Genomic DNA, 11,999 nt, shown 5'->3' with positions numbered 1-11,999 from the left:
CCCATCCATTTTTTCATTATTTTCCCCATCCTAAAACTGACATCTTGGAGAGGTCATCACACTTGAACTCATGTCAATAGCTATACAATGGTAACTAACTAAATAAATGGTAAATACATGCCAAATTGAAAAGAAATCCCTCCCTCTTCCCACTCTCTACCTATCAGTCTGTCAAGCTATCTATCAATGTATGTATGTATGTATCTATCTATCTACCTATCTATCTCCATTGTCCTGGAACCTCACCCAAAAAACAAAAAAAAAAAGCAAAAACAATGTTCTCTTCTTGAAAACAAAACAAAAAACACCTGATTTATATAAATGAACAACCTGTTCGCACATTTACAATTTTATTTGACAAGTTTGAAAGCTAGTGAAAGTGCTAATAATAATGAATAAATAAAACAATTTTTTCCAAAATTCTAGGGACCCTCTTTTTTTTCATTATAGAATATCTGTACACCACTTCTAAGACTCTATACATATATATATATATATAAATATATTATAAATTAACTACCAACAAAAATAATTGGTAAGCTAACTCAAAAGATCATCACCAAAATAGCAGAAAAAAACGACAGTGAAGGTATGCAGACTCTTCAAGAATCGATCCTTTTGGTTATATTAATAATAATAAAGGAGTTACGATGCAAAAACGTATAAATTCAAATGAACATATTTAAATATGTTCATTTGAATTTATACGTTTTTGCGTCGTAACTCCTTTATTATTATTAATATATATACATATATATGTGTGTGTGTGTGTGTGTATCTATTGATCGATCTATCTATCTATCTATATATATATATATATCACATGCATTTAATGAGGCTGCAAGGAGAGAGACTTGGAGACACCACTATGAAAGGTTGCTAAATGAAGAGAATGAATGGGAGAAAGAGAGTTTGCAGAATGTCGACCCAACAAAGGGACCAGCTATCTGAATTGACAGTACCTTGGTAGATAAAGCAATTAAGGGTATGAAGACAGGGAAAGCCCCCAGCCCATCAGGAATCAGTGCAGAGATGCTTAGAATATCTGGCACTGTCAGCTATAATTTAGTCAACTCTATATTCAGCCAGGTGATACATGAAGGAGTCATACCCAATAACTGCTACAAAGGTAAAGTTAATGAAGCATTAGATACAAGTAATTACTGAGGTGTCAAGTTGTTAGATCAGGTAATGAAAGTAACGGAGAGGGTCATAGCCCAACTAATTAGGGAGAGAGTCAGTCTAGATGAGATGCAGTTTGGGTTTGTGCCAGGGAAAAGCACCACTGATGCTATATTTCTGGTAAGACAGCTGCAGGAGAAATACCTAGCCAAAGATAAACCTCTATACCTGGCTTTTGTTGACTTGGAGAAAGCCTTTGACAGGGTCCCCTGCTCCCTTGTCTGGTGGTCAATGAGGAAATTAGGGATAGATGAACAGTGAGTGAGAGCTATACAAATCACAAATCCCTTCAGGTAGATGGTCCTGCTCGATCTGTAGAAAAGGTGTTGGTAGAAACACCATAAGATGTACCCAGTGTAAGCTATGGGCACATAAGAGGTGCAGCAATATCAAAGGAAGGCTAACTGAGAAAATAGTTTTTGTGTGTGGCAAATGCTCAGGAACAATAAACACTGAAAATGTGCAGAGAACAACTTCCGTCACATTCCAAGGAGAAAAACTAATAGTAGTTGATAGCTTCTGTTACCTAGGTGACCAAGTCAGTAGCAGGGATGGATGATCTGAAAGTGTAGCTGCTAGAGTAAGGATAGTCTGGGCAAAGTTCAGAGAGCTCCTACCTCTGCTGGTGAAAAAGGGCCTCTCGCTCAGAGTAAAAGGCAGACTGTATGATACATATGCGAACAGCTATACTACATGGTAGTGAAACATAGGCCGTGACTGCTGAGGACATGCGTAAGCTTGCAAGGAATGAAACCAGTATGCTCTGCTGGGTGTGTAATGACAGTGTACATACTCAACAGAGTGTAAGCGCCTTGAGAGAAAAGTTGGACTTAAGAAGCATCAGATGTGGTGTGCAAGAGAGACGACTGCACTGGTATGGTCATGTGTTGTGAATGAATGAGGACAGCTGTGTGAAAAAGACCAACTGCCACACCCTCTGGAAAAAGATGAACTGTGAACTTTATTATAGCATTATATATTTATACATTTAGATATATGTTGGGATGGTGTACTTAATATTCATATTTGGGCTTACTCTATAAGTTCATGATTATTATGTGGATTTATTTAGTGTATTACATCATCAAAATTAATTTCATTGATAGATATATAGAATTTTTATCTAAATTAAAATGTATAATGTTATACGGTTAAGTAATAGGGATCAATTTTATTATTACCATCACTATTAAACTGATTTTAAGTATGGTATGATCTAACATAACATGGTGTATGTTATTTATGATTATATTATGTTAGGTTTGTAAGTACAGTTATACTAATTAAACTTAAATTTTAATTTATATCTTCCTAAAATTTGTATTAAAATTAAAATGTATCATTATAATTACTATTATTATGTATTTAAATATTACATAGTGTAACGTGGTATATATTGTTATTATTATTTATGCTAATTTCTTTGCATGGTTAATATCCATACTTGGATTAAAAGTAATTATATTATCCAATAGATAGTGAAGGTACATGTTCTGTATTATTACTGAAATGAAATTCGACTATTATATGATATAGTATATGTTATTTATATTTGTTATTTTAATTTATGTTTGATTTATAAATTAAGCCATAGTTATTATACTATTTCTGTGTTTTTAATGTGAAGTTTAATTTGTTAACTGTTCAATAAATTTATTTAATATTCTAGTTTATATCTAGGTTAATTATAACAAATTAGAATAGTTTAATATTTGGTTACATTTATAGTCTATTTAGTAAATTTATTTGATTTTCTAAAATTATATTAAGGTTAATCACTATAAATAAAATATGCATCTTCCCCAAGCCAATCAATTTATGTTTAGATGTTATATGCTTAAATTATTACTACTTATTTTATATCCTATTTATACTCATAATTTCATTTCTAAAGACATATTGTAAGTAGTGGTAATATGTCTATACTACCAATTTTCAGTTTAATCTTAATCTCCTAATTAAATTTTCTAAAGAAATATTTTGAGTAGTGGCAACAAACTAAAATTTTTTTTTTCTGAGAATTCAATCATTTATGCTCAGATTTTATTATTTGAAAAATCTCTTCTGTGCACAAGTAGTATTTTCTATCTGAAATATATGCCATGGCATAGCTTACAACCTCCCATTTAATCATATGATCTTTACCATTATCCTTTAATATCCATATAAATTTGCTGAGACTTGTATTATTAATTTCATGTCTATTTCTAACACTTTCATGTTTTGCGATTCTTCATTTAAATCTAGTTTCAGTTGAACCTATGTAATAGTATTTCTTCCCTTGAGATTTAACTATGCACCTATATACTAAGTTACCTTGTTTACAATTATTAAGTTAACAATTTTCTTTAATCACAATTCAGATTAACGTTATTATTAATAGACTCGTTTTCATTATTACAGTTAGGAAGGGAGTTAATATCAGCTATATGTCTTCTATTATTGTAATTTACCCTACCACCATTTTCATTAAGGTTATGGTTGTTATAAAAAGTATCTAGTTTTCTATTATCAATTGAGGATATAATTACAAAAAGATTCTTTGATAGGGAATGACCAACGCTTATACATTTAGAATTAATAAATTCACCATACTTATCTTTATTTAAGTGTTTCTGTATTGATCAGGAAATGGATTTGTCTATGTTATTTTTAATTTGACTTGCAAAGGGGATGATGAACCACAAAGTGTTTGCTTTATTGGGACACTCATAGTCCATATTATGCTTCTCAGAATTTATGCAAGGAGTATATCTTGCTTTATTATTTATATTATGTCTATTATTATAACAATTTTCAAGTATATCTTTATCCATACTATTAATTTCAATACTTATCGATACTATTAATTTTGAATGTATGTATGTATATATGTATTGTATTGTATGTATGTACGCACATACAAGGTCTTGCAGATAAATTAAGACCAATTTTTTTAAGCGGTTGACTTGGTGGGTTTAACATTTCATTTTTTTAACAAAACCTTGCTTGCTCAAAAATTTAATCCTCCTCTTTATTTTTCAGGTAAATAGTGAACTGATTCGAGAACAGAAAGTCATGGAACAACAGAATCGTTCCACCATTGTTGTTTTGGCATGTGCTAGACACACTGCCAATAAAATTGGTAAGTTGAAAAAAACTTCCAAATGCAACAGTTTATCATGTATGTAAACAAGTTAAAGAAGAGGGAAAGATTGACAGAAAAGAAAACAAGACACGAAATGATTCCAAACACAATCCAATGTTTGTAGCTGGCCTTAAATGCTCGACTGAAGCCAACCCATCTATATCCATGACCACTCTTGCAAAGAAACACAATGTGTCCTATTTCATGCCCAGAATTGTGAACAGGAACCTTAGCATGACTATTTGTCATCGCTGTCACCTCCTAACAGCCAAGGTCAAAGCAATCAGAGCTGAGAGAAGCCCAAAGCTTCTGTCATTCACCAAGCATCAAGGTGCAGGAAAATCTCTTGTGTTTGTGGATGAGAAGAAGTTCAATGTGGACACTGAAGTCAATCGCAGAAATTCTCGAGTGATTGCATACAACCCTTCTGACAACACCCTGTGTTTGAGACTAAGAATCCTGCCTCTGTGATGGTATTTGAAGCTGTGGTGAGTGATGGAAATGTTATGGATCCACACTTCATTGAGTCTGGTTTGAAGATCAGCACAAAGGAGTATCTGGATATCCTGAAGAACTCTCTGTTATCTTGGATGGAAAAGTTTGAGCTTGACAATACAGTGCTTATCCTGGATTCTGCACCATGCCATGGGTCAAAAGCAAGACAGGCCTTCCTTGGTGAGATGGTGCCATTTTTTGTGAGGGCCCAGTAACAGCCCTGATCTCAACCTTCTCGGTTACTTTTTATGGGGCATACTTCAAGCAATGACAGATGCTTCACCACACTTGAATGTCAACAGTTTGAAGACTTGCATCATGCTTGTAACATGCTAACTTAAGAAGGCAGTTTGTGGCAGCTGCAAAATAATTTCATTCTTATGTGGAAGCAGTAATTGCCCAAAAGGGTGGCCATATTGAGTGATAAGTGTTTTGTTGTAATAAATGTTATATTAAAATTATATTTGTCTACTACCACTATATTACTCTGTGCATGTAAGCGAAAGCAGGATAATGTAGTTGCTGGTCTTCACCTGTTTATCTGTGTGTTTGCAAAATTACTACAAAATGGCTGAATGGATTTTCACCAAATATGGCAGAAATACTCAATGGGAGACTTGAACTCATTAAAATTTGAAAATTACTATTTGTAAATCTCACGAGAGATATTCAGCAACAGTACTTTGGAGTAAAGATTGTTTGCCAACATAACATGGCAGTCCTAGTTTAGGATGAATGTTGCTGTAATGTTGTCCCAGGTGACATCGTCTCCAGCTGGTTATGTGACAACATCTGTGTCCTTATATTTTCGAACAAGATCATGTTGTATAGCCAGCTGGAGACAATGTCTCCTGGGGCTAAATTACAGCAACACTCATCCTAAACTAGGACTGCCATGTTATGTTGGAAAATAATCTTTACTACAAAGTACTGTTGCTGAATATCTCTTATTGTGAGATTTAAAAATAGTAATTTTCTAATTTATAGATCAGTGACTAGTTGTCACTTTGAAAACTATATATTTTGAACGGGAATTTGGCAGTGCCACCTCTACCTGAACACTCTTTTGCATCATGAGTTACACTTTGCTACCAAACATTATGTGAGTTCGTTCCTGTTTACGTACATCATTTTTCTGTGTTATACTTTGAAATCTTTTTATTTGAACTGTTGTATGTGAAGAAACAGTAATTTTTGCCCTACGGGGCAGAAAATTCTGTTGGATTATTATTTTGGAAAAAACTTACTGAACTGTTTGTTTTACCTGTTACTGGGTTTATTTTTTGTGAATTTGTCATTTGTGACAAAGATTTAAGAAAAGTTTTTGAGATGGAATTCAATATTGAATCCCAAATAGATTTTCCTGAGATGGGAAAAGGTTCAAAAAGCAATAACGAGGAGACAAAGGAAAAGCCAAGTTTTTCGGCTGCAGTGAGCAGTAACGTGACCGAGTTGGAGGTAAAAATGGAACAACTATTCAAGTTCCGGAATTTAATTTTAAAAAAGTGGTGGCGACACTAAACTGTTGCTGCCTCCTGAAACGGTACAAGCAATCAATGCTAGAATGGTAGTATATAAAATCTACAACCTGAAGGAAAAAGGATAATAGAAGCCAAGAATGAAGTGGTGGAGAGGTGCTTGGCACCAATATGGAATCAGGTATGCTATGTTGACTGTGGAATGCGAAGTACGACTGTCGAAGCGCAGTTCCAAACAGCTGACATAGCCAAGGAGGTGTCAACAAAGACACTAAAGAACGAGGAGATAATGCTGCTACCCACATACTTGGGATGCAGAACAGCAAAAATTACGGTGGATGAAATTCCAGCAGGATATGAAGTTATGTGGGTAGCAGCAGCAGTGATTTACGACAGAGGAGGAGGTGTCCATCTTACAGATGAAAAAGAAGGATGCCATAAACTGGAAAGGCTAGATATTAGAAATGGTAGTCCAAGCAGCGAATGAGGTCCTGGAAAATTTGCCCAATAGGGTATTTGTAGGGGAGGGGCTATCATCGTGAGTGGCCGTGGAGGGACATAGGCCCAGATACTTCAAGTGTGGAGAAAAGGGCCATGTTCGCTCCAAGTGCACGAAAAAGAAAAGAGAAAGAGGTCCCTCCCCAAAAAGCTGCAAAGGAGGTGAAGGAAAAGACAGACAAGCTGGAGAACGCATCAGAGAAGGAAGAAACTTAAGAAATGGAGTTTACCACAGTTATGCATAAATGGAAAAAGACACATGTCCCTGATTTCCCTCCCCAATCAAAAAAATCAACAAAGCATGCAACAGACACACACACAACCAAACTCCTCAACCTAATCCCATGGTAAAATCATTTATCACCCCCCCCCACCACCAAAAAACCACGTAAAAAAACAGTGGCCTTAAGAGAGAGAAATGAACCAATGTCTAAATACATTAGATCACACCATAAGACACATATGTACAAAAGAACAAAAGACACACTGACAGGCATTAGTTTTGCATTAATGGATGAGGGCCCGTAGAAAGAAGTGATAGTGCATTACCCGGATGATGTACGAGATGTCAGCACGGAAGTGGCGAAGGGTAAATTAATCATAAGCCCGGCAGCCACACCAACAAAAGAAAAGGACAGGGAGGCAGGCAAATTTGTGCAGTCCCCACCCAAACTTAAATTGTAAGTAATTCCTTTTGATAAAATTTCATCATGTCGATTAAGCTAGGGTGCATAAATGTGCGTGGGCTGGGGTTGAAATGGAAACAAGCTTGTCTCCTGAACGACTTCAGGTCATGAGATATAGATGTATGCATTGTAACTGAGTCCAAGATGAGTGAACCACAAGCGTTCTCGCCCCTCCTTAATGGCTATGAGAAATTTATTTCTCCTAGCTGACGAGGTGGAGGGGGTGTGGTGGTTCTCCTCAAGAAGACCTTGGACTTACAGGTAAGTGTAGTCTTTCTGGACCCAGAAGGTAGGCTGGTCGTCCTAGATGTGACCCACGAGAGTAAACAGTCCTTCAGGTTGGTAGCTGTCTATGCTCCTAAAGAGTGTAGGCAGTCTGGTTTTTATCAAGAACTAGAGCACTTTCCAGTGACCTCAAAAACGGTAGTTTTGTTAGGAGACTTTAACACTATACTCAACGCATGGGTGGATAGTGTTGGCTCAACTGATAGGTGGGGAAATCCTGGCCTCAAGGGTCTACTAGAGAGCTATCATCTAGTAGACCGTTACAGACTGGATGGGCCAAGCATTCCACAGTGGACATGGAGTAATAACAACGGCTCACGCAGATCTTATATAGACAGGGTATTTGTTAGAGAAAGAGATAGGGATATCTTTAGCTGTCCACAATTTTGTATTGTGCCTTACTCGGATCACAAATTTGTGACGTGTGAAGTACATATAGATAAATGTCATAGACAGGGACCCAGGTACTGGAAGATGAACAAGTCTATTTTGACTTGTCAAGCCTTACGTGCCCGGATTAAGGAATTAATACAGAGGGCATTATGTGGTGCCATCATTAATAATAGATGGTGGCACGCCCTCAAGAGAGCCATCCGTTTAGAGTCTATTAGATTTAGAGCTAAGCTACGTGCAGTGGGCAAAGAAGTATTAACATTGCCGGATGGGCCCATCGTGTAGAGTGTCAGGGGCACAAGATCTATGGACAGGAAAAGATACAGAAGGCCTTTCACCAGCATTTCGTCTGGTTGTTTGGGCAGGGCGATGAGCTCGAGCATGGGGGATCCCTAAAGGGCTTCCTCACCAGCAGGCCGCGACTCTTGGCACATGAGGTCGAATGCTGTGAAGGACCAATTACACCTGCGGAGATGAAAGGGGTGTTGGCTGAGTGCACCACGGACGAGTAACTGGGGCTGGATGGTCTACCCTATAAGTTATATCGTAGCATGCTGGACTTGTTCGGGGACCTGCTGGCAGGTGTCTATGCAAACTGGCAACAGAATGGGAGGATTCCCAGCTCTGTGAGTTGGAGAGTGGTGACGCTGATCCAGAAGGACCCGAGCAACGGGGATAGTATAAGTAATTATAGGCCCATAACTCTACTCAATGTGGAGTTAAAGATTTTGGCCAAGGTGTTAGCAAAAAGGTTGATGCGTATTGTGGAGAAGCTTGTAGGGAAGGCGCAGACATGCGCCATTCTGGGCAGGTCAAAGGATACAAGGTGGTGGCAGGAGCAAAAGTTAACAAGGACAAGTCCATCGGCTTGCGCCTCGGCACCTGGAGGAGCAAGCTGGTATCGTCCAGTGTCGTGGGTCACTGGACAGATGGTCCTGTTAAGTTGCTTGGAGTTTGGTTTGGACTGGGTTCCCAAACGGAGAAGAATGGTGACAGACAGGGTGGAAGCTCTAGTTCAGACCTGGTCCGGACTGGCTCTATCTCTGAAAGGAAGGGCGGAAGTGGTACAGGTGCTTCTCGCATCAGTAATCACCTTCTGCCTAACCGTTGTCCCTTGCACTGACTCATGGCTAAACAAGTTGGAATGCCTTTTTGCGGAAGGGAGGAAAGTCACTTGTAAGGCGCTCCAGTCTGCTGCCAGGAACCGCTAAAGGGTTGGTTAGAGATGCCCTGGCTTATGATGCGCAAACATGTGTTGAAGCTGAGACATCTCTGGCGCTACCTGGAAGGTGACAAGGTGTGGAATCCACTGGCAGAGAAATTCTTCCCGTGACCAGCCTCTTTGAAGAGACTCAAACTCGGTTTTATTAAAAGACGCAATCTGACAGAATGGCAAAAGGCGTGTCGATAGACACTTGTGCTGATCCACAAGACGGGCAAGGCCGGCAATGGGAATACCACCTCAATTTTGTATAGAGGGCTGGTAGAGTTTAAAAACGATGACATCCAAGGAGAGGTTCTGGGGTTTGATGAGAACCAACTTACCAACCTGTTCCAAAAGACTTTCGAGCTGGGGTATTTGGATAATTACCAAAAATCCCCGACCTGGCAGTGCTACAGGAGTGCTTTACCTGTTCACGAGAAGTTATCCAGGCACAAAATGTCAGTGCCACCGACATGTCCAAGATATGGGCTGGAGGATGAAACTGTCCTGCACACTTCTGTACACTGTCGGAAACTTTCAGGCTTGATAGTTTACGTTGAACACATGTTGTCACACCTAGGCAGAGTACAGCTATCAGCTGAATCTATAATAAAGATTGTGCTGCCCATCGGACACAAAACTCTGCTTGCAAAGACCTGTTGAGGCAAGTGAAATCGAAATCGAACCAAGTTCAACGACTGGCACCTATGCCAACTTTCCTTTATTGGACACTAAACTCTGCTTGCAAAGACCTGTTGGGGCAAGTGAAATCGAAATTGAACCAAATTCGATGACTAGCACCCATGCCAGTGGAGCGCTAACAGCTCCACCCAAGCAGCTGTGTGGTTCCGTGCCGGTGACACGTAAAAAGCACCATTTGAGCGTGATTGCTACCAGTGTTGCCTTATTGGCACTTGTGCTGGTGGCACATGAACAAAACATTCGAGTGAGGTTGTGGCCAGTGCTGCTGGACTGACTCCTGTGCAGGTGGCACGTAAAAAACACCATTTTGAGCGTGGTCGTTGCCAGTACCGCCAGACTGGCCCTCGTGCCGGTGGCACGAAATAGCACCCACTACACTCTTGGAATGGTTGGTGTTAGGAAGGGCATCCAGCTGTAGAAACTCAGATTGGAGCCTGGTGCAGCCATCTGGTTCGCCAGTCCTCAGTCAAATCGTCCAACCCATGCTAGCATGGAAAGCGGATGTTAAACGATGATGATGATATATATGTGTGTGAAAAGGTTGAATTATATTTCGTCCTTTAATTTGGAGGATTCCAAAAAACGATTTCTAATATAGATTCTTCATATTTTGCTGGTAGCTTACTGGCGTAAATTTGCGAATATAAAAATAGCACTTGTATATGGTGTGTTACGTCAATTTATGGAAAGGTATCCCATAAAACTCAACAAATTTGTTAAAAATGGAAAAGAGATCTTAAAATTTAGAATTTTAATTCATGCATACTATTGTTTCAAACAGCGATATTAAAACATGCAAATACATGGTAGAATAGAAATAATAAAATTAATTTGATTAAATTAAATTAATTATATATATCACTGTTCTCAGTGCAAGAAGTATTAACAAAAGATTATTACAGAGGACTTGATAAAGGAAATAGTAGAGAATGATTTCGGATATTCATATTTATCCTTATGAGCATCATTATAAAGAATGTGAGTCTAGTTAGGTATAAACTAAAACATTTGTCACATATGGCTTGCATTATGGATATGAAATGTTTGTGTTTCATGTCAATGTCTGGTGTGGAAAGACATTTAAGCCAATCCTGTTTGTTTTATGAAAATTCAGTTTGGAGAGATTTCGAGAGCTTTGTATTGGTTGTATGCATGCAGGGGCTTTTGGTCCATACACAGACAGTTTTATTATGTTGTGATCGTAGATTAGCATCTGTGTCACTTTAACATTATGGATAATGTCCATATTGTTTGTGAAGCAGGGATCCAGTATATCATTTGCCCTGGTTGGTTGCAGCACAATTTGCTCCATGAAAGAAGCATTGGTAAGGTGTAGAAGGGACTCCACCTGTGCTTGCTGGTGGTGCGTCATTCCTGGCAGCATCTGGCCCTCAGGCCATCTCACTTTGGGGAAGTTAAAGTCACTCAAAAGGAATACACTGATATGTTGTTCCAGTTTGGTGAGAACTTCTATCTTTGCTAGACAGTCTTCAAACTTACCTGTAGGATTTGAAACATCTGGTTGGTGATATGTAGTGCATATAACAATATGTTCAATTTGAGTATCACACACTGAATTTGAATATTTGGCAGCAGGACCTAGGGTGCGAGGTCCTCTCAAATGTAGACAGTAACTCCACCATAGCTCCTTTTTTTTCTATCTGAGTGTATTAGAACATATTGTGGTATATGTATTTCTGCATCCTCTATGTCAGGTCTAAGATGTGTTTCCACAAGTACTATGTATAGAGCTCGACTGCATGCAGCAAGGTCTCTCAGGGATGAGATTTTTGTTTTACAGTTGAGATGGCAACAGCCCTCCAATATTAGAAAAAATTTTCTGTTTGGCTGCCAATTTTCAATCCCTTCAATTTCAATTTCATATTCAATGTAATGATATAGTTTTATATGCTAATCAATATCATGAAAATCATTTTTGCCATAAATCA

General features: G+C 38.3%; 1 long non-coding RNA gene across 1 annotated transcript in view; it reads left to right on the top strand.

Annotated features, from left to right (window-relative positions):
• LOC128251158 (uncharacterized) overlaps positions 1-5,265 on the top strand; it is a 14,386-nt gene extending 9,121 nt beyond the window's left edge. Inside the window, exon 2 of the long non-coding RNA XR_008267003.1 lies at positions 4,207-5,265. This is a non-coding gene — a long non-coding RNA (uncharacterized LOC128251158). The remainder of the gene's footprint in view (positions 1-4,206) is intronic.
• The last annotated feature ends 6,734 nt before the right edge of the window (positions 5,266-11,999 follow it).

Source organism: Octopus bimaculoides, chromosome 28 (genome assembly GCF_001194135.2).
Source record: "Octopus bimaculoides isolate UCB-OBI-ISO-001 chromosome 28, ASM119413v2, whole genome shotgun sequence".
NCBI classification, from domain to species: Eukaryota; Metazoa; Mollusca; class Cephalopoda; order Octopoda; family Octopodidae; genus Octopus; species Octopus bimaculoides.
Note: the sequence above shows the minus strand (reverse complement) of the source record. Positions and strands in the feature narration are given on the sequence as shown.